Source organism: Cervus canadensis, chromosome 4 (assembly GCF_019320065.1).
Source record: "Cervus canadensis isolate Bull #8, Minnesota chromosome 4, ASM1932006v1, whole genome shotgun sequence".
In the NCBI taxonomy this organism is placed as follows: Eukaryota; Metazoa; Chordata; class Mammalia; order Artiodactyla; family Cervidae; genus Cervus; species Cervus canadensis.
In genome coordinates this window covers 14,695,898-14,722,482 of record NC_057389.1, presented here as the reverse complement: position 1 = coordinate 14,722,482, position 26,585 = coordinate 14,695,898, and the positions used below count along the sequence as shown (strand labels likewise).

Genomic DNA, 26,585 nt, shown 5'->3' with positions numbered 1-26,585 from the left:
AATGGAATTGTCAAGTAAATCTGTTTCTAGTTTTACTAAGGCTCTTTTTAAGTAAGGTTGTTTGTTTGCTATTACACATAAAGTCTCTCTGTTTTAGATATGGTTGAATGAGAAGTACACAAACTTGGGTGGTCTCAAAAGATTACCTAGTTATGTTCTTGGTACCAAGGGAGAGACTATGTTTGAATCATTAAGGGCCCTGAATAACAGATGCCTACGGAGAGGCTTTGGAGAAGGCAATGGCACCCCACTCCAGTACCCTTGCCTGGAAAATCCCATGGACAGAGGAGCCTGGTAGGCTACAGTCCATGGGGTCGCTAAGAGTCGCTAAGAGTGGCTAAGACACGACTGAGCGACTTCACTTTCACTTTTCACTTTCATGCATTGGAGAAGGAAATGGCAAGCCACTCCAGTATTCTTGCCTGGAGAATCCCAGGGATGGGGGAGCCTGGTGGACTGCTGTCTATGGGGTTGCACAGAGGGACACGACTGAAGTGACGTAGCAGCAGCAGCAGAAGGAGAGGCTTGGGGCTTCCCAGGTGGGGCTGGTGGTAAAGAACTCGTCTCCAGTGCAGGATATGTAACAGATGGGGGTTTGATCCCTGGGTTGGGAAGATCCCCTGGAGGAGAGCCTGAACCCACTCCAGTATTCTTGCCTGGAGAATTCCATGGACAGAGGAGCCTGGCGGGTTACAGTCCAAGGGGTCGCACAGAGTCAGACACGACTGAAGTGACTGAGCATGCACACGCACACACACACACACACACACACACACACACACACACGGAGAGTTGGGCATTGCCAGGTAAACTTTTCACACATTCAGCTGTTCAGAAAAACCACTGGTTTGTTTTAACTGAGGAGCACTGCATTAGAATTTTACAATTAAAATCTAGCATACTTTATTCTGTATGTACTTGAAAAAAATAATCTTATTTAATGAATATGTATGATGATGATTATAATAATTATTTAGTCCTATTACATGAAACCCTCTTCCAAGGAAGTGCAAAGCCTTTTAAATAAGCCACTTCTAAAAACCATCACATCCCATCGCTCCATTGCACGCAGCAGCACTCAGGAAGCTCTGACTGCGCAGGTTGCTATATTAACTTAATAGGTGGAGTGAATTCCTGGGTCAGCTAAGGTGGGCCCCTTGCGGGGGCAGGGGGGCACCTTAAAGAGTTTTGTCAGGGAACAAAGAGCACATAGAAAGCACGCCCAGAGGTCTGGTGACATCCGTACCCTGGCATCATTCATGATATACATTTGCAGCCTGCAGAGCTAATGCTTCCTTCAGAGCCAGTCCTGCTGCGTGTTGGAAGGCAGATCAGCAGTCGCTCAAATTTATTCTGAATCTATAATGCTGACTGCATAACAACAGAAAAGCAGTCCTGAAATGCTCTCATGGCATGCTCAGTTATCATCGCAATAGCTCAGTGGCTTGACATTTTCAGCAGTAAAATATCCAGGCATCTTAACTACCCCCCTCAAAAAAAAAAAAAAAATCACAGCAATCTTTAGTCATAGCAGCAAAAACATTAGTAACCATAAGATGATTCATTTTTTTTTGTTTGCCTGTTAGCCTTCCTGCCAAAGCGTTTGTTCCCCTGGCTGGCTTGTTTGATGATGAAGTGATCAATTTCAGGACATCTAGCAAGTCACTGTGTCTTTGAAACTCTCCAGGGCAGGAGTGGGCAATTATTCTGACTTAAAACATACTTAGTGTGTTTGGCTGAACTGAAAGAACTTCCTGTGGGGGGTGAGCCCTTCTTTGCTCATGTCAGAACACACGTATCCCAGCTCACAGTGGTAATAGCTTGATGAGTTTACAGGGAGCTGTGCTTCTGGACTGATGGACTCTCCTCCTCCTCCTACTGGGCTTGGTTGCAGAGGGCTGTGCCCTTCTGCTACCTCAGTCCTTCAAGACACTCAGCTCTGTGAGAGGGGACCAGCTGCTGTGTGGTCCACATCTTTTCACTTTCATCGCCTGTTCTCTCCCACATGCTGTGATACCCACGGGTTACAGGGTGAGGTGGAAAAGATGCTAGAACTGGAGTCAAGAGGCCTGGATTCCATATCCTTGTGTGATGAAAGGCTGACATATCATTCAGCACCTCCTTTCCCGGTGTCTTCATTGAGCCGCAGTGAAATGACTGCAAACCCTGGACTCAGATCACTTGGGTTACTGTGCTTCGGTCACTTCATCTGGAAGATGATGGCAGTAACAGCTAACACTACAGTGCTTACTTTGTCCCAGGCCATTCCCGAAGTGCTTTACGTGTTTATCAACTCATTTAATTCTCATGACAACTCTGAGGTAGAGTCTGATACTACTATTCTTATTTTTCAAATATGGAAATTTGAGGCACAGGGAAATAAAGTGATTTGTGCAAGCTTATACAGCTGATGAGTCAATGTGAGGGTTTAAACCCAGGCAGTCTGGCTCCAGAGCCCATGCCCCACTACCTGCCCTAGAGGGTGTTACAGGGATCACAGTTTGGCTAGTCTATCTGTGAAATGGGTGTAATAAGACCACACCTACTGTCTTCACAGGATGTTCTGTGTATCACAGTCCCAACAGATGTGATGACAACATGAGAGATGCTTAAAGTGCTTTAAAAAAAATAGTACAGTGTTACCATACATGCAGTGTTGTTAGTAAACAGCCGTCACCTTTGGGTTCCAGAACTTATCAGATGATGTACGTGCTAGAAAGGTGAATCACTGCATCAGTATTAAGTCACTCAAGAAAGTAAACATTAGGTGCTCCAAAGTGCAAATATCTGGTATATGACTGAAGCCAGAGAAGGCCAGATGAAGTTCCCCTCACATGCTGTGAAATGCCTGTGGCCAGCCTGGTGGGTTTTGATTTGTGATACAGATGAAGAGCCTTCTCAGGTATGAAGGGGTGTCCACACCTTTCTTCTGTACTAGATGTGTCAGAGATCCTTTGGGGCTCATCCAGCTGAAAAAGCTTCTGGAATCTCCAGGTTTCAAGTCCTGGTGAAGCAGGAAGGGTTAGCCTGTACCTCTCCTCCTGAGCAAGCCAGAGAATCTGTGAACCTGAGGCCCAGGGTCACTCAGTAAAGGGCATGGCCAGGTTTCGGAAGGCTTTTGCCTCATCATCTGATCTCCTGAGCTTGGTGCTCCCGGGTTGAATGGGACTTGAAGAAAGAGCAAACCAAATGTGCATCAAAACCAAGCCAAACCTGACTGTGGGCTGAGTTCAAGATAGAGCATTCCGTTGCAGCTACCCGTCATTTGCTGTGTGTTTCTCCTAGTTATGCAATTAGATCGTTTCCTGCCCCCCTCCTCAACTTCTATCTAAACCGATCTTGTAGTGTTGTACAACAGCTCAGGTGGCTGCATTTCTTTTGAACACTTTTTCTTTAAGGCTAAGGGAATGCTGGAAGTTAGTTTTTGCCATGTAAGACGAAAGAAAAAGCGAAGTCGCTCAGTTGTGTCCGACTCTTTGTGACCCCATGGACTGTAGCCTACCAGGCTCCTCAGTCCATGGAATTTTCCAGTCAAGAGTACTGGAGTGGGTTGCCATTTCCTTCTCCAGGGGCTCTTCCTGACCCAGGGATCAAACCCGGGTCTCCTCACTGCAGGCAGATACTTTACCATCTGAGCCACCAGGGAAGTCCTGTGAGATGAGGGAGTGGCAGACTAGCAGCCTGCAGCCGGAATCTGATCTGGCCTTGCCCCCTGCCTAGGGAATCTGATCTGGCCTTGCCCCCGGCCTAGGGAAGTCTGGTATTTTCAGTTCAGTTCAGTTCAGTCACTCAGTCGTGTCCAACTCTTTGCAACCCCATGGACCACAGCATGCCAGGCCTCCCTGTCCATCACCAACTCCCAGAGTTTACTCAAGCTCATGTCCACTGAGTCGGTGATGCCATCCAACCATCTCATCCTCTGTCGTCCTCTTCTCCTCCTGCCTTCCATCTTTCTCAGCATCAGGGTCTTTTCCAATGAGTTAGTTCTTCACATCAGGTGGCCGAAGTATTGGAGTTTCAGCTTTAGTATCAGTCCTTCCAATGAATATTTAAGACTGACTCCTTTAGGATTGACTGGTTGGATCTCTTTGCAGTCCAAGGGACTCCCAAGAGTCCTCTCAAACACCACAGTTCAAAAGCATCAATTCTTTGGCACTCAGCTTTCTTTATGGTCCAACTCTCACATCCATACATGACCACTGGAAAAACCACAGCCTTGACTAGGCTGACCTTTGTTGGCAAAGTAGTATCTCTGGTTTTTAACATGCTGTCTAGGTTGGTCATAGCTTTTCTTCCAAGGAGCAAGCGTCTTTTAATTTCATGGCTGCAGTCACCATCTGCAGTGATTTTGGAGCCCTGGTATTTTGGAGTTCTGGTATTTTGAAAGAACTGGCAATTAGTCATTGCCAGTGTTGAAAACCAGATGAGTTCAGTAAAAGTCTAGATTTATGACGTTGGAGGAATTGGAAGGCTTGACAATAGGAGGCCCTCATCCCCACATGGCTACAACCTGGACGAGGTGAGAGGTCACAGCCTGCCTCTCCCGGTTACCTCCCAGTCTCCCAGCTCAGCTACCTGCTCCAAATTGTACACACAGAGCCCCACCTCAGTATTCGTGCATTTGGGGCCAGATCATCCTTTTTTGGGGTGGAGGTTGTCCTGTCAGCAGCATCCCCCATCCCTCACCACTCAGCTCACCCTAGAGGAGACCATCAAAAATGTCCCCAGACATTGTCCAATGCCTATGGCTTCAGTAGATAGCAGCCAACGACGTTAGCTTCTGCAAGCTAATGAAACAGTGTTGTAAGTTCTTACACATTAGCCTTGTTCCTTTCTTATGCTCAAAATGTCACAATGGGGAGTAATTTGCAGAGACTGCCCAGACTGTGTGCTTGTTTTGAAATTCCTGACCAGGCTGGGACATCCAGCCCTCCAGCCCTCTTAAAAATCACAGTCCAATATTATTGGACCATTAATTGACACTAGAAGGAATTTTAAAGATCACAATGTCCTCACTTTACAGGTAAGAAAAGTGAGTCCCAAGGAGATGAATTGCCCCGCTCGTACAACTGGCTAATGGCTTGAACACAATCTAGATCCAAACCCCCAGCTTAACTATTCTCTCCACAACATCAAACACTTGAGCCATAAAGGAAAAATCTACGCATGAGATAGAGATGTCCTGCTGACTGAATTTAGCTACATTTATCTTGGCTGCTTTTCTCAGTGACTTCAGGTCGATTATAATTATTTCTGTGTGCTGCTGTGACATGCTGCCTCACCTCTCCAAATAAACTGCCAAAGTGACCTTTTCATTGCTTGGGGAGCTGAAAGAATAGGCTCCCCTTTGGAGTGCAGGCCCCTTAGAAGGAAGTCAGAGGGGGCTTTTCTGCCCTGTTTTATTTGGGTGTCTGCTCTTGGAATGTACATCACCACACAAAGCAGGCCCCGGGCTCTGCTTGGAAAAGAAAGATGCAAGTAGGACTTTGGAGTTGGGTTAGGATTCTTCAGTGGCATCTTTGAGAAGCCCCCGTTTGACCTCTAGGGTGCTACAGAGGCAGGCAGGCTGTGCGGTTAGTCTGAGAGAGGAGGCAGCCTTGACAGATGGTACCCGAAACTCCCACGGTCATTTGCATGGGTGTGAACAGTCAGCTTTCCCCCACCTCACAGCCTGTCCCTCATCCCTCTCAACCCTAACCTGGGCCTTTCTTTGCATACACGTGCTTTGCAAGGTGCCTGGTGCCATCTGCAAAGTGACTCATTTCCCCTAAGAAAACTGGCCTTGCTACTCATCCTTACCAAGTTCTACTGGTGCCTGGGTGCTTTCCGAGAAGAGCAAACATGCCATTGGAGACCCTGGGGAAGGGTCTGGCATTGAGGCGTTTCATTTCTTCCCATCTCCCCAAATGTGCAGCAGCCTCCAGCCTGGGGGATAACAAGGGACTTAGCACGCATGCACAGGAGATATACTGAGGTCCAGGCAGACAGGCAGCTGTCTGCTTTCTTGCTTCCTCTGAATCCAAGAGATGTTTTATATCCATCTTCAAAGAAGTGTTCGCTTAACCAAGGAGTATCTGTAGCAAAGACTCTGTAGTTGAATAAGTTCCTGGATTTTTAAACTTTGGTTTCCAGAGAACCTTGTCACGGAGTGGGTTGAACTTTGAGGTGAATGGTTTATGTTATTTTTTATAACAAGGGGCATTTCGTTTGTAGCTAGACCCCTTACATCAGTAAATCATCTGCTTACAAGTTTCAGAAGTTGCAAAGAGAAATAAACCACAGCCCCACACTTTTATTTCTCATGCTTATTTTCAAACACGTGACTTAAGAAAATGGGACTATTTCTTTTGTATTTTTCAAATTTTTTCCTTTTTCTTTAAAATCTGGGTCTTCAGTACCTCTTGGTGCCTATTCAACACCCTCAGCCAACAATTACCACCCCAGGCTCTGGTCTGAGTGTTCATATTTCAACTTTTTGTGGTTGTCATTGTTAAGGAGCTGTGTTTATAATTCAGATTTCAGAGCTGCAAGAAATTGTCGAGGTCACAGAGTTCAGTCACCCTGTTTGGCTAATGAAGAAGTGGAGACCTGAACGTGAAGTGCTTTGTTTCAGATTGTGCAACTAATCTCTAGAGATGAGAGTAGAACCCAGACCCTCACTCTAGACCAGGTGCTATTTTCATGTAGGACATTGTGACCCCCTTTCCTTCTCCTTATTTCTGGGCCCCTTTCTTTGGGCTCTCTAGAATGTAAAATTATTGGACATAAAATTAGAAGCCATAAAATTCCAAGAAGCCCTGTTTAATCTGAGTTTTATTTTTTTAAGCAGATGGCAGCAGATACTAACCCCAGCTGCCTTAAACAATAGCCCATATCTTATTGATGGAAATTCTCCATGCCAATCTTTATTTAATTCACTGTTTCCTAGGATCTTCATCCTTTCCAGCTGGTTATTAATTATCAGGCAATATCCTCTTGAGTTGTCTCTACTTCTTAATTACCTTATTAATTGTATTCACATAAATTGATCTCTCTGACATTCTAACTCTGACTCACTGAGGAAATAAGCCTAATATTCACAAGAGACTCCAACAATCTCATGACCTTAACTTATTATTTCCATTATGCAGACTGATATCACTAGAAGCCAGATGAGACTGCTTTGCTGAACGGGCCTTTATCCTAATCATAATTAGAATGTCCTTTAACATTTCTCTCTTGCACACCTTTCTTGCTCATTCAGATATACATGAGACTTATCAGTTCATTTCCACCCTACCTGCACTCTTAAATCTTTAACAAAGAAGGAATTTCCTCTCTCATATTACCTTGCAGTAATCCTTTATTTGCAATTCAAGGCAATTATAGGAGAGTAAACATGAATGTGTTTTAGCTCTTGGGTTTTTACTGTAACACTGCACCCTAAAGGCCTGATGCCAATTAAACATTTAAAAACAATTTTTAAGTCAAGTTTTGATATATAAAGATAGTCTCTTAATGTGTGCTACTTGAGAACTCATTTTTTTTCTTCATGATCGGGTACATTACTGTTAACCCCACCCTTTGGCCCTGGTGCCATTTAACTTCTATGAAGTGATAAGAGTAAACAGGTCCTTATGTAAAAGTTGGTCATTATTCCATACAGTTCCTTGGGTATTTGTATTAGAAATGCTTGACTGGCAGGAATTTAGAACTGAACACGAGAATCTCCATGAAAAAAACAAACCGATGGAAAGGAGTTAGAGAATTCCTGTGCATGTTTATTTGCAGTTGTGGGAAAAGTCAGCTCCAAAATCTTAGAAGGAAGGATAATATAAATTTAAAATGCCAGTATTTTTCATGGTGAGAAAAATGGGTCACCTGGATGCCATAAATGGACAGATTTTATTTTGGCTGGGGATTCAAGGATCCAATTGAATAGTCTACATGAGTGAGTCTCTCCATGTATCTACGCACTGCAGAACATTCACCAGAGATTCTCTCAGTTCAGCCGCTCAGTCGTGTCTGACTCTTTGTGACCCCGTGGACTGCAGCACACCAGGCCTCCCTGTCCATCACCAACTCCTGGAGTTTACTCAAACTCATGTCCATCGAGTCGGTGATGCCATCCAACCATCTCATCCTCTGTTGCCCCCTTCTCCTTCTGCCTTCAACCTTTCCCAGCATCAGGATCTTTTCAAATGAGTCAGTTCTCCACATCAGGTGGCCAAAGTGTTGGAGCTTCAGCTTCAGCATCAGTCCTTCCAACGAATATTTAGGACTGATTTCCTTTAGGATTGACCGGTTTGCTCTCCTTGCTGTCCACGGGACTCTCAAGAATCTTCTCCAACACCACAGTTCAAAAGCATCAATTCTTCAGCACTCAGCTTTCTTTATGGTCCAACTCTCACATCCATACATGACAGCTGGAAAAACCATAGCTTTGAATATATGGACCTTTGTCAGCAAAGTAATGTCTTAACTTTTTAATATGCTGTCTAGATTTGTCATAGCTTTTCTTCCAAGGAGCAAGCATCTTTTAATTTCATGGCTACAATAACAATCTGCAGTGGTTTTGGGGCCCAAGAAAATAAAGTCTGTCACTATTTTCATTGTTCCCCATGAAGTGATGGGACTGGATGCCACAATCTTTGTTTTTTTTTTCTTTCCTATGAAAAGCCCCCAAGATGTTTTTAATTTATAGACAAGCACATGTTAAAACTTATACAGAAAACCAAAAGAAAAATTGACATGTGAAGCTAAATCAATTTTAAAAAATATTAAGAAAATAGAAGTACTTTATCCAATTTTGAGATTTAATGATAGCTACAGTATTCAAGATAATGTGGTATTAGCAGAGGCTTAAATACACAGATCAATAGGATAACATAAAGAACTCAGAACCAGACCAAAAATTAATATGCCCAGCAGATTTTTTTGTTTTTAACTAAGTTCAGTTTAGTGGAGGCAGGATAGTCTTTTCAATTATTCAATTGGTGCCAGAACAACTGAACATCCTTAGGGGAAAAAAAAAAAAAAAACCCACTACCTAAACTGCACATGGTTAGTACAAAAAGTAACTCAACATGTATCAGAGATTTAAGAACCCAGAGCTTGCTGAAGACTTCTTAGACAAGACGTGAAAAAACATGAAGAGGGGCCTTCACAATAATGCCATCAATTAACACAACAGAAACGACATGGCCTACAATGGCCATACAAAAACTAGACACGTAGTCATTTGAAAGGCCTTGAAAAGGGTTCAGAGTGAATACATGATTATTTTTATGTCTTTCTGTACAGTATATTTCTTAACGTGAGGTAATACTATCACATGTTGCTTAAAAAAATAAAAGGAAGGAATCTCAAAATACCCGGGCAAACGATATTAGTCATTAGTCCTTATACTGGAACTAAGCCAATGGCGACACTTGTGGAACTTACCTGTACCCTTACTGACACATGCTTATTTCAGCCGTTAAAATTCTAGTCACTTTACTTGACAGGGAATCGTCATGCAATCTTTTGTAAGATTAAAAATGAGATTCCTTCTCTGAAGGTATTGTTATCATTTAGCTTAATTTAGCTGTTTGTTTTGTTTTGTTGTGGCTGCAATTCAACCTTGAGAAAATCTCTGATGTGTTCCGGAAGCCTCTCTAAGGAGGAATCAGAGGGAAGAACTGGGATTCATCTGGGAAGGTTGCACAGTTACACTGTCCTCCTCACCTGACAGACAAATAAAAAAGTAAGTAGATTAAGTATGAGTGTTGGCTGGTTAAAGACACATGACACATGATGTTTCAAAAATAACTGTTATTTCAGTAAATTGGGTTCATTCATACATTTATATCTTTGTCTCCTTATATGTGAAAGTGTATCGTAAGTCAAGCCTTCATATTTCTCATAAAGACACATGCTACTCATGGGTCCACAGTGCTATGAAACAAAGGTGTGTGTGTTAGTCGCTCAGTAATGTCCGACTCTTTGCGACCCCATGGACTGTAGCCCGCCAGGCTCCTCTGTTCATGAAATTCTCCAGGCAGGAATACTGGAGTGGGTTGCCAGTTTCTGCTCCATATCTTCGTTCTTTGAATGTTTAAAGCCACCTTTTTCACCCTCCTCTTTCACTTTCATCAAGAGACTCGTTAGTTCCTTTTCGCTTTCTGCAATAAGGGTGGTATCATCTGCATATCTGAGATTATTGATATTTCTCTTGGCAATCTTGATTCCAGCTTGTGCTTCATCCAGCCCAATGTTTCTCATGATGTATTCTGCATGTAAGTTAAATAAGCAGGGTGACAATATACAGGCTTGATGTACACCTTTCCCAATTTGGAACCAGTCCATTGTTCCAGGTCCGGTTCTAACTGTTGCTTCTTGACCTGCATACAGATTTCTAGGAGGCAGCCTTGTCTAACTCAGTGAAACTGTGAGCCATGTTGTGTAGGGCCACCCAAGATGGACATGGTCATGGTGGAGAGTTCTTATAAAACGTGGTCCATTGGAGAAGAGAATGGTTGCCTTGAGAACCCCATGAACAGTGTGAAAAGGCAAAAAGATAGGACACTGAAAGTGATTCTATGGATACCACTATCTCAAATTACTCCCCATTGAATTCCTCACCTTTTTCCTGCCTTACCCATTCATTCATCCAACCCAAATGCAGAACCTGAGTGTCTTCCTTCTGACCCTTCCCCTCTCCCTATCACCTGACAAACTCTTTCTTCTGATCAGTCATTAAGTTCAGCTCTGTTGATTTGTCTTCCTTATTACTTTTCTTCCTTAACTGGTTTCTTCTGGTCCTGCTGCCTCTGCCTAGCCCCTCATCCTCTCTTTCCCGATTTATTGCAATAGTCTCTCTTCCAGCATCTCACTCCCACTGGGTGACTTGCTTACAAAGCTTTCCGTGACAAGCCTCCCTAGTCTTCTATTTCTATGCCAACACTTTAGCCATGTTGAACTATTCACATGTCCCCCAAACTCCAGTGTGATTTTTATATCCCATCCCTTTGAATCTTTTCTTTCTCTTATCTTGGAATATCATTCCCACAAAGTTTTATCTGTCAGACTTATACTCATACTTCGAGACCCAGTTCAAGCATCCAGACTGGGACTGGGGCCCCAAACAGAGTGGATCGTTCTCATCTTTGAGCCCCCTCTTTAATTTGTACATACTTATTAGCTATATGGCAACCATTTGTGTGCCTGTATTTCCTTTTAGAATGTAAGTTCTCAAGGCAGGAGGGATGACTTTTCTCTTTTCCATCTTCAGCTTCTAGTGCATTATAGAGCACATGGTAGATTCCCAGTGAATATTATTGGAATGAATGAGTCTCTAATTTCTTGAGATTCCTTCAAGTTCCACTCTTATATTATTCATGACTTTGTACTTATTTTTGGTTTCAACATTGATTCAGATGTCAGGGCCCAACTTGTTGCCCAGCCGTTTGTTTTTGTTAGCTTGCTTGCAAGTCTGTTCTTTCTCTGAAACGGTTGAGGGTGGGCAGGAGGAGAAGCAGTCAACTCATGCAATGAGAACGGAAGAATGTACCTTCCGATGCAGTGTAGTGTACGGGGCCAGGGGATGGCTTTGGAGTAAAATTGATCTCAGCTTAAATTTCATTTCTGCCCCTTGTTCCATGTGTAACTTTGGACAAGGTTAATTGACTGCTCTGAGCTTCAAATTTGTTATCTGTAAGATGGTAATAACACCTGCTTCCCAATTTTCTTCTGAAGATGAAATAAGATATGTGGACAGCATGTGTGCCAGTCCTTGGCGTGTAGTAAATTCTTAGTAAATGACAGTTGTTATTGTTCCCATCACCTTTACTATAAAAGACTCTATAGCACATAGGCAGGTCGAAGTGCAATACTTCCTTCTGGTCGCCTAGGGGTTCCTTTTCAAAAATAAGTGTACTGCCAGGATCCTCATCCAATCCATGGAACAACAGGAATAGTTGAGAAGCAGTTTTGTCAGCTCTCCTAAGGATGACCAGTGCCATTCTTTGCATAGGGGAGATGTTAGTTAATCCATTATGTATAAAGAGTGCCTTTAGGTGTTAATTCTATCCCCTTTAAAAAAGGCAGGGTGACCCCCACAAACTGGCCTAAACTTGGCAGGATATTAGGCTTGCTGTTATTGTTGTTTAGTTGCTCAGTCGTGTCGACTGAGTCGTGTCAACTCTTTGCGACCCCATGGGCTGCAGCACGCCAGGCCTCCCTGTCCATCACCATCTCCTGGAGTTTGCTCAAACTCATGTCCATTGAGTCGGTGGTGCCATCAAACCATCTCATCCTCTGTCATCCCCTTTTCCTCCTGCCTTCAATCTTTCCCAGCATCAGGGTCTTTTCTAATGACCTGGCTATTAGGCTGGGAATATGTTTTTTAGAATCAGTAATAAAGTCTTCAAGACACTTAAGAACATCTTTGATTAAGCAAAATAAAAGACAAAATTCTCTTTATATTCATTCTTTTGCTATTTTGTGCCTCTAAGGTAGAGGAAAACAATTCTGTAGTCAAAGAAACAATTGGACTAGAAGTTGGAAGACCAGGTTAATGAATAACTCTGGGAATAGCTTAGGATGGTTACTTACACAGGCACTGAGAGCGTCCCTATCTCTAGAATGGGGACAAGAACCATCCCGTTGACCTCGCCAGTTCTGGAGAGTTTTAAATCACATCATGTGTCTTGAAAGTGTTTGACAATTTATAAGTGACATACAGATCCTAGTTGTTTTGATGATGGTTTTTCTGCTCTACTGCGATCCTACTTCCTTCACCAGATGGCACTCCTCAGCCCAGATGTCTACCAGCAGTACAGCTGGTTCAGAAATGAGGAACTGAGTGGCTCTGGTTAGAATTGCCCAACACTTATCTGTTCTCTTTCTGTCTTCTGTTCTTGTGCTTTGGGGTTTCCCAAGGTCTTTTCATTAACTGCTGAAGATTTATTCATGTGATCCCAGTTACTATTTCTAAGAGCTTTTCTGAAAAATATTAAAAACTCAAAGCATCTGTCCACTCTGCCAGAGCAGTACCAAGCTACAAGACCAAAGGGGATACCCCAGGAGGCCCAGATGAGTCTTTTAAATGTGCTGAATGGAGCTATCTTTTCCTTTGTCTTTGCAGGTTAGAAACATGAGTGAAATTAGTATTATTTCCTTTTGTGGATGTGAGCTGAACTGCTTTACAAAACTGAGTATTTGGTACTAACCCATTACTGGGACAAAAGTTGTATTGCCTGTAAGTATTTCAAACTCTGACTTATGACTTAAAAGAGTATTTCAAATTCTAGTATTTCAACTAGAGTTGCTGCTGCTGCTTAGTCGCTTCAGTCGTGTCCGACTCTGTGCGACCCCATAGGCGGCAGCCCACCAGGCTTAGGTCTTACCTACTCTCAGAAAAAATCTGGCCCTTTATTCCAGCCAAACTATTCTATACTCACCAACTTCCAGAGATGCCATTTCCTGCTTTTTTATTTTTGCTTGTCTTGGCTCTCCACTTGGTAACCTCTACATTTCCTCTCTCACCATGGAAAAATGAAAGTCAATGTGAAGCCGACGATTAATGCTCTACCTCATCAGTGCTTCTTGACTCCTCCAGCCCCCATTTGAATTTCTCTTCCCCCTATACTGTTCATTGGCCCTGTTATACACTTCAGGAATTATTGCTCTAAGTCCCATCAATAGCTCATCTGGTAACTTTTAAAATAATTTTATGAGTTCTTTTTCTCTAACTTACATGGCAAGAGTCATATCTTAAATTTTATTTCTCAGTATAGAATTCTAGCTGGTCTTGTATTATTATAGTAGTTTATTATAAAATAATTAATACTGTATACTATTACTATCATTATTATCAATACTTGTGGATTCACTGTTACTGAGGATCTAGTGAAGACTCTATATATGGATATGGATATATGTATATGCATATGCATGTGTATATGTATACATACACACATATGTATATGTGGGGCTGCAGTTGGCTTCACTATTGCATTAAGGAAAGAAATGTTTGGAAAACAATGTGACAATGTGTGTACTTTTAAACCAGTATAAGTTGTGAATTTAAAAATTGTATGCATGTCAGCATATTATCTGTTTTAATGTTTTGACTCAACCACCAAGCTTGCTCTTATTAGAGAGTTTAACATATGAAACTGTTAAACTCTCTAATAAGCTGTCCCTTTCTGGCTCCCTCAGGATAATGCTGAACAAACAAATGGGCCTTCCTTGGAGAAGAGCCCTGCCCCTGCTGGCAGAGGTTGTAAATTTTACTGGTGACCCCTCTAGAATATAGGCTCCACTGCCCAGTTTCCCTATGTTCCTATATTTAGAAATAATAAAGTCGAAGTCTGGCTTTGTTACCTGTCTTTGGGATGCCCAATAACCAGTAACACTAGCACAGTAAGTTCAGGTCTACTCTCCATGCTCCTAAAATTTTCTCCTCCTAACATGGCCTTAATGGTTACTGTCATGATCTAACCATGTCAGCCACACTACGCTAAAAAGTTTCTGTGCAGCAATAAAAACCATCAACAAAATGAAAATGCAACCCACAGCACGGGAGAAAATATGTGCAACTTTTATATCTGATAAGGGGTTAACATCTAAAATATATTAATACATATAAAAGATATATGAATAGACAAGGAACTCATCCAACTCGGTAACGACAACAAAAAACCCCCACACTCCAATTTAAAAAGTGGGCAGAAAAACTGAATAGACAGTTTTTCAAAAAAAGACACACGGATGACTAGCAGGCAAATGAAAAGGTACTAATCGTTAGGAAAATGCAAATCAAGACCACAGTGAGGTATCACCTCACACTTGGAGGACATTAGGCTGAATGAAATAAGTCAGAGAAAGACAAATACTCTGTGATCTCACTTATATGTATAATCTAAAATATCAAACTTATGAATACAAAGAGTAATTGCTGGTTGCCAGAGGCAGGGAGTAGTGGCTGAGGGAAGTGGATGAAGGTGATGAAAAGGTACAAACTTCTAGTTGTAAGATGAAGAAGTTCTGCAAATATAACATACAGCATAGTGACTGTAGCTAACAGTAATATATTGTGTATTTGAAAGGTGCTAAGGGAAGTAGATCTTAAAAGTTCTCATACAGGAAAAAAGTTATACCTATATGAGGTTTTTTTAATATATATGTAAAATCATTATGTTGTATGCCATACACTTAAACAATGCTATGAGTCAGTTATATATATCAGTAAAACTGGCAAAACAGACATACCCAATGCTTTAAATTAGCTGTTAGAAAAATGACCTTTTTATTTATTTACTTTTGGGTCTCTTGAATTACTTGGTTCTTGCTGTTAGTAAAATATCAGCTCATAGTACATTAATTGAGTACCTGTTAAATGCAAGATATTTCGTTGAAAGAATATTAGATCTGAAGTCAGAGACAAATTACTTAGAGCTGCCACACTAAAAGTTTTGCTTTTTTGAGAAACTCCATTCATATTGTTTGCTTCCTCATCTATATAATATACCTAGTATTAATTCTTAACCCTGTTATCAACACTGTTGAAAATAATTATATCAAAACATTGTATGTACTCAGTCGTGTCTGACTCTTTGCAACCCCATGGACTGTAGCCTAACAGGTCATTGGTAAAACATAAATTGCTGATTAGGTTGCTAGCTTATTCAAGGTAAATTCAAATTACAAGTATGGCATACTGGAACCTCCATTATCTAATACTAAAAAATATGTTAAATACCATCCTTACCCAAATTCCTGTCTCTACCTGTTACTCTAGTTATAACCAATTGCTTTCAGTGGCTTCAATATGCTTACATTTTGTTTTAATTTTTCTTTTTTATTCTAATGAATTTTTTCTTTGGTGTATGGTTGATTTACAATGTTGTGTTTGCTTCTGCTGTAGAGCAGAGTGAGTCAGTAATACATACACATTATCCACTCTTTTCTAGACTCTGTTCCCATATAGGTCATCACAGCGTGTTGAATAGGATTCCCTGTGATAGCCAGTAGGTTCTTATAGGGAAAATGATCTTTTAAATTGGTATATTCTCTAGGAAAAGACTGGGAACTTTGAATTGAAAAATAATTTAAATAAAAATGTTATAAAGCTGGTGAAATCAGAGTTTCCCTTGGGTTTGTGGGGATAAGGACCATCCTTAGTCTCACAGTCTTGGTTGAAATTCACTTGAGAGGAACCACTAGATTCTGTCCTTGTGAGAGGCTGAGCAGCTGACCTGAATGCTTCTTCCTTCCACTCCTAAACTCATAGGAAATTTTAAACTTTAACATTTAAACTCCAGTGGTTGTCAAACTTCCTTGACATAAAATAGCCTTTGCCAAACTGTACTATTTTTAATATACAAGAGTATTATTTACAGAAAAATTAATAATATAAAAAGATTAGAAATAAATATCCAGCAATTGGGAATTGGTTAAATTATGATATTAATATATCCAGACTGATGACTATTGTGCTTACATGCACAAAAGATTACTTTTTAAAAAATCTAATAATGTTGAAGATGATGGTGATAATCCAGAAAACTTTCTTTGTTAGCAAATAATTCCTGAGGTATTAGCTCTTCCCCGTTCATGGAAGGGTTTCTTTCTCCTTTCCTCTAAGATTAATCCCAAGTGGTTATATAGCCAGCAGCCTGTGCTTTGTACAGTAGGTTCTGCACAGAGGTTTGTTCAGTTGAATACTACAAGACACGTAACTATTTCTGAGTTGGCTTCAGAGATGTTTTGGTGTTTGAACATTTCTTTTTACACTTTGTTATGATCATTGAGGATGGACCGACTTGATTTCACAGTGAGTTAACCATCTCTTGTCTTTTTCTCCAGAGTCTCAATTATTTTTGCCAATGAAAGATGAGTCAGGAGCACCTTGCTAATGCCAAATTGGCTAGAATGTCCTCTTTGGAGGTATTCTGCATACTAGTTGAGCCATATGATATTGCCAATATTTGACCAGCGTTTATTTACAAAAATAGTGGTTTATATGTTTCACCCTAGGATATCCTTTCCCTCTGTGTCTGGTGAGTGTTAGCTGGCCCCTCAGAGGTGGACACAAAAGAGACGCTTCAGCTGGCTTCCTCCCAATTATGTCTCTGTGCCAACAGGAAGCGGGGGAGGGGTGATGCCAGCTAGCTTTCTCATTAGCTTATTAAGGACAGAGTGACTATGGTAGTGTCTCCAAGGGGCTTCATTTTTTAGGCAATTGTGCCAGTTTGGGGTTTTTAATTACGGTATCTTTTCAGCAGCTCATTATTTTATTATTGCTTCTTCCCACCCCTGTCCGCCTCAATTCCTGTTCAGATTAACAACCTCTGCAGTTTGAGATGGTGATCAAAATGGTTTGCAAGAAGCGTCAACCATCAGCATTGTGGCTTGAGTCATTCTGAAGTTTGACTTGAAGCTGTCATGAGGATTTTCTTTTCTGTCAAAGCTAATGAAAATAATGTGTGTTAGGAATTGTGCAAATCTAGTTTGTGAAGGTCCAAGAATTCTTTTATGAATTATTGACATAAAACTAGTACACCTTGTATTCTACACTCAAGATTCCTTTCTTTTGAGGAGATAGCCCATGACTTATGGATATGTAGACCCTGGAGTGACTTTAGGGAAAGGTGAACAAGCCTTAGGTGCTCAGTATTGGTGGTAGAAGAAGGAAAACAATAATTTCTCTGCCTTCTGTGTTTTCTGTCATTCTGACCCATGGCTGTTTACTGCTTCCTCTGATTCTCTGCCTATGGCAGTAATAAGATACAAGATCAGAAAGTGACCATATAAGTCATCTAGGACAGTGGTTGTTAAGAGTTGTTTTTTTTTTTTTTTCAGACAAAAAAACTATGGATTCTTCTCTACCCACAAAAATTAAATTATATATTCACTATACTTTGAACTTGTTTTAAGAACATTTATGTCGCTCTTACAGAATCTGTGAATTCTATATTAAGAATCTGCGATGAAGGAAGCCTACTACTTTATTTACGTGTGGGAAAGCCGAGTGCCCGGCAGACGCAGGAGCTTTCCCTAGAGTAGAAAACTTTCAGTCACACATTGGAGAGAGGCTCAAGCTCTGTTCTGTCTTCTCCACCTCTATTTCTCTTCTTTTTCCTTGAGTGTCAGGTTATATGTCTCGTTCTCCTTTCCTTGGGTTTCCCAGGTGGCTCAGTGGTAAAGAATCCACCTGCCAATGCAGGAAATGTGGATTTGACCCCTGGGTTGGGAAGATCCCCTGGAGAAGGAACTGGCAACCCACTCCAGTATTCTTGCCCGGAGAATCCCCATGGACAGAGGAGCCTGGTGGGCTACAGTCCATGGGGTCACACAGACTCAGACACGACAGCAACTAAAACCACAACAACTCCTTCCTTTCCTTACAGGCAGAGCCTGATAAAACCAAACTGGAGGGGGAGGGAGGAAAAACTGACAAACGGGGAGTTTTGTGGGATCTTCCACATCCAAACTAGGAGATGCAGGCAGAGTCTACACCAAAAGTGGTAAAGAACTTGGTCAATTTGTTGAAAAAAATTCAGTTCTTTTAGCCAAAATATCAAATTATTCATGTTTTTTTCTCAGCTGGATCAACCAACTTGTGCTCTATTGTAGCCGCTTTTCCTTATTTCTGCATATTCATCAGCACTAATATGGTTCTAGCTCTTCTTGCTTTTATTTATCTTCTCTTGGAAGAAACCAGCTGAAACAGAGGTCAGAGTTTAAGGAAATTATTTCCTTAACAACATTCAACATTTACTACATTTCAATGTTATCCCAGCACTGAACCGAGTTACTATCTCTGCCTGGTGGGTATGTAGACTTAAATGTCACTGATTTGGAAGGCTTTACGATGCGGAGGTTACTAGAGACCAATCCTTGTCTAACTGGTTTTGCTTTTCCATCTTTAAATGATGAAGAGATGGCAAGGAAAGGCGGGGGTATAACCATTCATGGGCCAATGTTTGTCTTATGTCACATGTGAAAATTAACGTGGCCTCCCCATTTGGCATTCAGCATGTCATTGGAAGAAGATGGCGAAGTTAATCCTCATACTTGGCTATTCCTCTTGAAAGAGAGAGGCCTTTGGAATCAGAAGCCCTTCATGGCTCTTCTATAATTGGTTCTGTTAAGTGATTTGGGATGAAGGAGGCTCCAGAGCGCCGCCCCCCCCCCCCCCCGCCACTGTAATATGGGAAAATAAAATGTTGCTATCTGGAAAGTTAAACAAGAGATCAATAAAGAGCCCCCCACAAGCACACACAACAGAAACGAACCTCCGGGGTGTCCACGCCGAGTGGGAGAATTCACGCCACGTGTTATTTTATGCTATTTCAAACCTTGCGTTTCTCTGGCACTCTTCCACAGCAGACTGTAGCTAACGCTGGTCCCTGCTTGGGAAGATCCTGGGCAGTGTTTCCCAGATTCAGGGCTGTTGTATATCACCTTCATTTCTTTTTGTCAGAATAATGCTGTCTTCGTTGCCTCAGAGTTTTTTTCTTTTGAGTAACTTTCCCCCTGATAAACAGAAAATTTAGTATTGATCGTCATAGTTAATGGACTGCAAGGAGATCCAACCAGTCCATCGTAAAGGAAATCAGTCCTGAATATTCATTGGAAGGACTGCTGCTGAAGCTGCAACTCCAATACTCTGGCCACCTGATGTGAAGAACTGACTCAGTGGAAAAGACCCTGATGCTGGGAAAGATTGAAGGCGGGAGGAAAAGGTGGTGACAGAGGATGAAATGATTGGATGGCATCACCGACTTGATGGACATGAGTTTGAGCAAGCTCTGGGAGTTGGTGATGGACAGGGAGGCCTGGTGTGCTGCAGTCCATGGGGTCGCAAAGAGTCAGACACGACTGAGCAACTGAACTGAACTGAACTGATAGACATGTAACTATTAAAATGAAAATCGTTGTGTACCCTTAAGATCATTTTGCATATAGAGCATGTTGACCCTCCCATGAGATACCCTGGTCATGGAGATCCTAGAAACCGAGGTGTAGGTCCCACCTGGGGATGGAGCAATGGCAGGGAATCTCTAGGAATGACTGCACTGGAGTGGTTTTATTTCTAGCTGACAATCAGGGAGAGGGTAATCAAAAAAAACAAAAAACAAGCTGTCTTGCCTCATACAGCAAACTGACATGAGTCCATGCCAGCCCTGCCCAGCCTTTCTCCCTTCCCACCCAGCTCAGTCTCCAGGTTTGGGCCCCATCTATGCCTTGAGCTTCAGCTGCTGGGTTTCCTTTTGGCCACCAGCACTCACAGTGTAGATTTCTGCTTTGGTCCTTGCTGTTTGGCCTTTCTCTCCTGAAGGACCCAGGGCTTGGGGTGCTCATTTTATAGGGGAAGCCCTAGTCTTTTTATAGCTTCTTTCCTTGCCGTTCCTTGATTCCATTCACATGCCAGCAGCTGAGCAAAGAAGGCCGCTTTCCCCAGTCCTCTCTCAGCGTGGAGCCTGACCCAGTTAACTGGAGGCCCTGCTAGCTCTCCCAGGACTCAGCATGGGCCTGAGTTAGGGTGACCTGGAGAGTGTGTTCTCGGTGGGGAGTTTAACCCGGGGCGGCTTCTGCTGTCCTCTGCACAGTCTGTTGAGGAGCTGCGTGTTTGGAAAAGAAGCTTGGAAAGAGAAAAGCCGGAATGAGCGGACTTTTCCTGTTGATTTAAGGCTCCCTAGGTGTGTGGGCAAGCCCCTGCGCTGCTCAGAGGCCTCCGTTGCCTCTGGTGTGAAGTGAAAGCCCCGGGAGGCCGAGGACTCAGCCTGGCGCTGCGGTGGTCGCCTTGCTTCCTTTCCTCAGCATCATCCTTCCTCAGCATCCTTTCCTCAGCATGCAGCTGAGACTGGCGGGGGCTGCCCGGGGCTGTCGGGCGGGGCCAGAAACCAGGTCCAAAGCTGGGATGGCTTTGTCCTGCGGCTGGAGGGCAGCTGTGGGAAGGCAGCCGGACAGCCCAAGCTGGTGTCACTTTGCGTGGTGAGCCCTGAGGTCAGGGCACCCTTGTTCAGGGGGACCGTGGTGGGTGAAGGGTTGCATGCTGGTGCCAGGAGGTGGGTACTGGAAGGGGCGGCTTCTCTGAGGATAGACTGGATGAGACTAAACCGGCTGAAGCGCTGTGATGCTGGGTGGCCTTAGATAGACTCCTGAGCCTCTCTGAACTCTATTCTCATTGGTAAAATATTATGTCTTCAAAAGACGCAGCAAAACCTAGACTGAGTTCAGCAGATCTCTTCCAATATCAGCGTTCTTTGATCCCATGAGTCTACAGACTGTATATTTAAAAACTGATTTTATGTGACTCAGACCCTTCATTCAACATCCATTCCATGTTCTCCTCACTTTGAGCAAACTTTCTGTCCGCTTTGTCAAGAAAATAGCGATGTGTTGGGGATGAAGTTTCTCCATGATGCTCAGGTGCAAGAATGGTCATATTGCAATTTTTTTTTTAATTGAAGTTACAAATTGTCCCTCAAGAGTGGTGATGCTCAGTAGGAGTCATTAACGGAGTGCCTTCTCTTTAGGGACAGTCAGGCCTCCCTGGAGGATGGTTCAGCCCAGGAAATTCAGAGAGAGAGTCCGTCCTCCTCCAGCTTATCAGGGTCACTTACTGCTGTTCATTTATTATCTGGGCAGAATGGTCCCTGGTAAGGCTGGAGGCTTCGTTCCCCAAGCCTACTCCCATACTCCACCCCTGCTCAATGCAGGCAAGGTGGCCAGGTTCTCGTGGCTGGGGAACTCAGGACCGCTCACAGCTACCCACTACCTCTCTAGAGAGCCTGCTGTCTTCAAGGAACTGCTTCAGGGAACTGCGTGGCTTTCAGCCTCTTGCACAACTTGCTACCTCGTCTAGCCCCTTTCTTCATTCCAGGGAAGCCACCCCCAGGGTCTCACACTTACCTTCTTCAACTGTAGTACACCAACTCTCTCCTCTGACCTCAGCTGTGAGCCCAGTCACACCATAGGGTTCTTCACTCCTAATGACCATTTGGAGAAGCCCAATCTATTTTTTCCAGTAGTCACGTATGGATGTGAGAGTTGGACTATAAAGAAAGCTGAACACCAAAGAATTGATGCTTTTGAACTGTGGTGTTGGAGAAGACTCTTGAGAGTCCCTTGGACAGCAAGGAGATCCAACCAGTCCATCCTAAAGGAGATCAGTCCTGAATATTCATTGGAAGGACTGCTGCTGAAGCTGCAACTCCAATACTCTGGCCACCTGATGCGAAGAACTGACTCAGTGGAAAAGACCCTGATGCTGGGAAAGATTGAAGGCGGGAGGAGAAGGGGATGACAGAGGATGAGATGATTGAATGGCATCACCGACTCGATGGACATGAATATGAGCAAGCTCCAGGAGTTGGTGATGGACAGGGAGGCCTGGCGTGCTGCAGTCCATGAGGTCACAAAGAGTTGGACACGACTGAGCGACTGAACTGAATTAAATAAACACTTAAAAGGAAAGGCTGGGAGGGAGTTGCCACCCTGGTATCCCAGAGACTCGCTTACAGCCCCAGAAGCACAAAAGTCATCCCAGTGCTTCGAGGCGGGACCAGGAAACACAACACAAAGGCTGACTTGTTCATTCACTAGAGATTACTACAGTAACGTGAGCAATATCCAAAGTGATATCTCAATGGATTTCCCTGCCACAGAAGCAGTGGGGCATGAATTCCCTCAATCTCTCGCCTCCTCTAGACCCGGACATGGAGCTGCACTAACAGCTCTCAGACTCTTCCTCCAGTTTCCTAAGAGGGGTTGCCCCCTTTCATTCTGGGCCCAGCTGGTCAGACTTGCCAGGATCAGGCTCCAAAGCCATTCTCTGTCTTGAAACTCCATCTTTGCCTCTTGTAGGTGTGTGTTCCCTTCAGACGGTAAGCTTCTTCGTTTCCCTGCCATTCATTAAAAAGGAAATCTATCTGTGACTTCATGTTCCCTGGAAAATATCCCCTGTCCCCTTCTCCCTTATCCAAACTTCTTAGAGGAGTAACTGTACATACTCAGTGTGACCACTCGAGGTGCCATTCATTCACTCTGCACCCCCTGCAATCTGGCTTGTGCCCTTGTTAAGGCCCCCAGTATTCTTCTAATAGCAAAATTCAATGGATGTTTTCCAATCTTTGTTTTGCGATACATTTCTGGGGCATTTGGCAACGTGGATTATGTGCACTGCTGCTCCCCCAAGGTAACGGTATCTTTCCCAGTTTGTCTCATTCATTTCTGTTTCTTCTTAACCACAGACTCCTCTCTCTGCACCCACCACTCACATGCTTATGTTCCCTAGGTGTCTGTTTCCAGCTCACTGCTTCTCATTATAGCTACTCTTCTTGGTGAATTTATCTCCTCTCTGGAGTTCAACTACCACCTGTATGCTAATGACTCTCTAATTCGATCTCCTACTCAGATTCCTTCCCCAAGCTTCAGACTCACCAATTCCATTACCTGTCAGGTACCTTCCCTGGGGATTCATCAGACATTTCAGATTGGATTTTTCAAAAACCAGGTACACGTCCCTCCAAACTCGGTCTCTCTCTGTTGTATCACCTCCGCTTTACCCGATGATCCAAGTTATAAAATAATAGCCTTAACATTTCTCTTCCTCACTCTCTTCATCCAACTGATCATTACATTCTGCTGGTTTTCCCTCCCATGGATTCCTTAAAATCCATCCTCCCATCTGTCACTGCTCCCGTCATCAAATGTGCCTTCTCTTCCTGGACTGGCCCAGCCACCTAAACTGGCTTCCTGGTTTCTAGACTTGCTGCCCTCAATTCTGCTCAGTTCAGAGCTACCTCAATGATCCACATGAAACACAGCTCTGACCCCATCCTTCTCTGCTAAGCTGTTCCACTGCTTCCTGGAATCTACATGAGCAAGTTCCGCTTCCCTTCCGGGCACACATGGCCCGCTGTGGCCGTCTCTTGCCTAATTCTCCGCCCTCGGCTCCTACCACTTGGATTCCAGCAACACTCAGTCGGTGGTAGTTCCTTGTACACATCTCATTTTCCCTCTGTTCTTTGCTTCTGCTTTTAAAATTAAGTGTCAGGCTGGTATTATAAGGGAAGTTTCAAGTTCATCTGCTATTAACTATTAGAAGCTCTGTGCTTGGGAGGGAGGAAAGAGAAAAGGCTCACAGTTACACTCTCATTTCAGCCCCCTTTCTCCCCCACACAGACGAAAAGTATACTGGGCTTGATAGATTTGTGGGTTCTCCTTATTTAAAGCTGTTAATAAGTGTTTCAAACACCGCTCGGTTTTCACTCCAGGCTTATTCCAAACCGAGGAGACTCTTGTTTGTTACGAGGGGTGTGCTACCCTCTAGAGGTGGCTTTCGGAGACAAACGATATCCACACAACGAACACATTCTGCAGTTTGTCCTGTGAAAGGACTTCATAGTAAGACCTGACTATTATTGCTATCTGTCCAAAATACGCTTTCCCCTTGCATCATTTTGATTCACAGAATTTTTATGTGCTTCCATAATAGGGTTTGGGGATAAAGCACACAGTGTACCTCCAGGGGAACTCAATATGGACTTAGAGAACTCAAGTTACAGTTCAAGTTGTTCGGCTAAAGTCTCCGAACTTAGATCTCTGACCTGTTAAACAAGGAGTTCAAGACCCCATCCAGAAAACTGAATCATCTGAAATTATATTTTGGCAGTAAAACTGGGAACAAACTTACCAATAAATACTTGTTATACACTAAGCATATACAAGGCACTAGGCTAAGAGCTGTTTTGCAGAGGTGATATATTTACATTTGATCTTTAGACAGTTAAATGAAAAATATTTGAACAGAATCTGGAAGACATTCAAGGTTTCAATTTAAATGGATGAGTTTAACCCTGACCTTGAAAATGAAACAGAACTACAACAAATTAAAACTTACTCTGAGGTTTATAAGAGTCTATTACAATATGAAAGCAGAAGTTAATCATACAACCACACACACACACGCACAAACACACGCATACACACTTTAATTTGTCAGTAAGCTCTGGTATAAACCACCTTTAGCCTGATCTTCCCTCCTCTGTTTTCAACCAAAAGAAGATAAAGGAAGTCTTTCATTGAATGACTGAGCCAACTGTGATTTCTCTGTATCTGTGTAACGATGACTGATGATAGGTAAAATTATACTTATTACCTTACAATGGCAGTGAACTCCTGAGAATTTCTTTGAATTTTCCCTGAGAAAGGGAAAAATGATTAAAGTACCATTTGTGTTCATAGTCAGATTGTAAGGAAGAAGCCACAAAGCCCAGAACACAGTAGCTGGGAGACGAGAGGTCTGTGTTCTTGTGAGTCCGCTGGGGGTTTGGGGACACCAGGGAAATCTTCTGTATTGCAGGGGGCCACATCTATATGCTGTGCTTACAATGCTGCTTCTGTGTTGTGTAATGCTAATGCTCCCTTTGGCATCTGCCTCTTTAGATGGAAGATGCTGCCAAGGTCAAGGCTGGCCTGCTGTGCCAGGAGACCGGTTCGGCAGACTGACTGGGTGGAATCTTCTTCTCAGTTACGTGTCTAGGCATCTTTGGACATGATTTCTCACATCAAGCCCATCATTTTACCTCTCTTCATCAGTTTCACTCTCTGTAAACTGCCAAAGTCCTGGGGACAGTATTGGAGAGATGTACCTAAGAGAGTATCCCAAACATTTTGAACACATACAAGGCACGGTTACTTAAAATTATCTCTTACGATTCCGTAGCTAAGGAATTTAAAAATTTAAAAATCTTTTGGGGGCCTACTCTACTCAGAATTCCTTTCTGGAGGCACAACTGGGAACTAGGTCTTGGAATGAGAAGTGAAGAGAGTGAATAGACTTGACTAATGGTGCCTAAATTTCCCTTCCAGAAAATCGTGGCACAACAGTTGGCTAGACCACGGTCATTGAGAAATGCTCCGTGTCATCTTCCACGTGTCAGGCTGAAAACACCAAAACAAAGAAACAGAAACCAAAATACAAGAACTGAATTTTATCCTGCTCTCATATTTCAAATGCATTTCAAAGTTTGGTTCCAAATAACTGTGAAGGTAAGAGTCTTTGCTTGCTGTTCCATCGTTCTGATTTCTGACAATCACCGTAGGCCATTACCTCCGCCCTTGTCATGTTTTGTGCTACTTATTATCCTCCTCTTTCCTTTCTTTTTTCTTCGTAGTGCTGATTTACCCTATTAATAGAAGTTTAAGTTTGATGGAGTGAGGTCACAGTATAGGTTGCTTGTAAGACCTAACAGTATATTTAGATACTGGATAATATGGAATGCTAAGTCTGGAGGAGGAAAAGTTATTTGTATCACTTCTCCCACAAAAACTTACTTCTCTGAGATTCAGTCTATATTTCTGGTGGTGGTAGGGGTGGGGGGAGTCACTTCACACGTGCAGCATGTGGAATCCTAGATCCCCGATCACAGATCGAACCCATGCTCCCTGTGTTGGAAGGGCAGAGTCTTAACCCCCAGACCACCAGGGCAATCCCATAAGATCCGGTCTAAAGAGACTGCATCTCCAATGTCAGGACCCTGGTTTGGTGGATGGTCCAGCAGCTCTTCCAAGGGAGATCCCATTTCTTTTCCTGGCAGAGGGGGCGT

General features: G+C 43.0%; 1 long non-coding RNA gene across 20 annotated transcripts in view; it reads left to right on the top strand.

Moving 5' to 3' along the window:
* Window positions 1–26,585, top strand: part of LOC122439514 — a 517,062-nt gene that overhangs the window by 249,246 nt on the left and 241,231 nt on the right. For 14 of the 20 annotated variants that reach the window (XR_006268889.1, XR_006268894.1, XR_006268888.1 and 11 more), the window contains exons 1-3: window positions 8,561–9,724; window positions 13,106–13,219; window positions 25,849–26,028. This is a non-coding gene — a long non-coding RNA (uncharacterized LOC122439514). Of the gene's footprint in view, window positions 1–8,560; window positions 9,725–13,105; window positions 13,220–25,848; window positions 26,029–26,585 lie in introns of those variants that run through there. The other 6 variants (XR_006268903.1, XR_006268898.1, XR_006268896.1 and 3 more) reach the window with 1 other exon arrangement.